Source organism: Sphaerodactylus townsendi, linkage group LG07, assembly GCF_021028975.2.
Source record: "Sphaerodactylus townsendi isolate TG3544 linkage group LG07, MPM_Stown_v2.3, whole genome shotgun sequence".
NCBI lineage: Eukaryota > Metazoa > Chordata > Lepidosauria > Squamata > Sphaerodactylidae > Sphaerodactylus > Sphaerodactylus townsendi.
Window position 1 is genome coordinate 29,679,114 of NC_059431.1, and position 2,693 is coordinate 29,681,806.

The following is a 2,693-nucleotide window of genomic DNA, read 5'->3' on the forward strand; positions in this document are numbered from 1 at the left end:
TGATGACAGTGATAAAAGATGAGGATGAAGTAACATCTACCTCATCGGTGCTTTATGAAGTACAAGTATACCAGCTACAATTTAATGAGATAACGGAAGGAGTAGAAGGATCTGTAAGTGGTAAATTGGTATAGACCATTAGACAGGCTATGATGGGGGAAAACTGACTTCAAATGCTTACATAATTGTTAGCCTAACCTGTCTGTAGTGGCGCTAAGCTCCAGGTGAGCCAAGGAGTTCTCCCAAAACTACAACTTATCTCCAGTCAACAGAAATCTGAAAAAGAAATGGCAGCTTATTTTTAAATGACAGCTTTTAAAAATGACATTTGGACCAGTGTTTTAATTGTTATTTTTAGCAAAGTAGCTGAGGGTGTGGAATATAAAATATTTTTAAACTAATCAATCAATCCTACATCCTGAAGAGATATTAGCTGTAGCTGTCTGATATATATGTACTCTGTCACTCATACATTATAATATTTACAGTAGAAAGTACCATTAGTCATCTAATAGTCATTTACTTTTTATTTGTTACATTTTTATCATACTTTCTTTCATCATGGAAAGCTCTGAGGAGGTTAGCTGCCAGGCTTCAGGAGCCAGCCTCTGGGAGATTGGGGGCGATGGGGAGCGGCAAGGAGAAAACTTATTCAGACTGCATAAAAACCATAGAGTTTCAGGCGAATCATAGAACCATTTCAATCCCCTCACCTGCCCCGCCCCCATCCCCCCATTTTTCCTTATTGAGTGGCAGTGGATAACCAAGGCTGAGGGCAAGAGGCCTCCTTGTAGGTTACCCAAAATCAATCTGATTTTAGTTTCCTCAGTGTATCATCATGTGACCTCGCAAACCATACTCAGGGCCAAGTCATCTATAGAGATGTCAACGTCTTGGAAAAGAACTGGGCAGGAGAGATATAAAATTGAGTTTCTCCTTTTCCACAAGGCTTTGGGGAGAAAGCATTAAACACCTAAAGGTCTCCTGACATCCAAAACCTCTGTTGATCTGTGGAGGTGCTTAGGCATAGGTAAGTTTTTGGTATGATGAGCAAGCAAGGCTGAAGAAAGAATACAAATGGGAGCAACGTTTTCTCTGAATGTTATCTTGAACCAGGGGGATGTTCTGCTGATGATCAACAGTCTGAAGTCTCCTGTTTGGTGAAGAGGGAGATGTTCATGAAGTAGAATTGCCAGGAGGAGAAGAGTAGGAGGATACAATGGGCCAGGCTAATCACCTTGATCCATGTGGGTTTTGTTATCCTATGATATTTCAGTGAGTCTGAATAATGTGCAGGGTGGCAATAAAAGGCATCTTTGTGCAGACTCAGGAGGCTTTTGGCAGTTCTGCTGTTGATTCCCATTCTAACGGATTTTGCTGTACAGTTGCCAAGAAAAAAGACAAGGCTTCCATATAAGATAATTTCCCCCAGGTCAACATCCCCCCTCAGTGAAGTAATTTAACAGCTCTTCTTAATAACTCATGGGTTTCCTTTTCTTTCTTTCTTTCTTTCTTTCTTTCTTTCTTTCTTTCTTTCTTTCTTTCTTTCTTTCTTTCTTTCTTTCTTTCTTTCTTTCTTTCTTTCTTTCATGAGAGAGAAATGGTCTGTTCATACATTGGGTTTTGCCTCCAATGTGTGCAAGCTTGTTCACATTTTCCCTCCTGATAAATTCTGTGACTGAATAGATCAGCATACTGAAGGCCTAACTATATATTACACAACTGTAGATAATGAAGCCCTTCATAAGCAATGTTTAAAGAATAAACAACTAAAACCAGGTGTAGGAAGTGGGTTTTTGGGAGGCAGGCAGCAAAGAAATGCTTAATCCTTAATCTGCTGGGTGCTCTTCAGCTCTAAATCCCCCTACCCTAAACTGCTCCTACACTCAGGTTCCAGATCCATGCTTACCTTTGCAATCATGCATTCAGGATAGGGTTGCCTGCTCTGGATTGAAAAGTTCCTAGAAATTATGAGTGGAACCTGAGGACAGTCTTCAGTGGAATATAATGCCATGCATTCCACCTTTCAAAGCAGCCATTTCCTTCAAGGGAGCTAATCAGTTGTACTCCCTGAAGATCTCCAGTCACCATCTGGAGGTAGGGAACCCTAATTTGGAAGCTTCCTATATGGAGCCCCATTAAGAACATAAGAACAAGCCAGCTGGATCAGACCAGAGTCCATCTAGTCCAGCACTCTGCTACTCGCAGTGGCCCACCAGGTGCCTTTGGGAGCTCACATGCAGGATGTGAAAGCAATGGCCTTCTCCTGCTGCTGCTGCTCCTGAGAACCTGGTCTGCTAAGGCATTTGCAATCTGAGATCAAGGAGGATCAAGATTGGTAGCCATACATCGACTTCTCCTCCATAAATCTGTCTATCCAAGCCCCTTTTAAAGCTATCCAGGTTAGTGGCCATCACCACCTCCTGTGGCAGCATATTCCAAACACCAATCACACGTTTAACATTGCATGTTAAAGCCTATGGAAAATTGATTGATTCCCTTCTGAAGTATTTTCTGCATAAAATTACTGGTGCCCCCAACTGCATTGCAGGAGTTTCACTGCATGAAGAACCTTACATCCTTTCACGCTTAGATTTTGGCCACAGTTTTAAGATTTCGGGTCAAATGGCTCCTCACGTCTATTGCCAGCTGCTTCTGATCAGACCTCCTGGAACAAATTGGTTGAAAGTTGT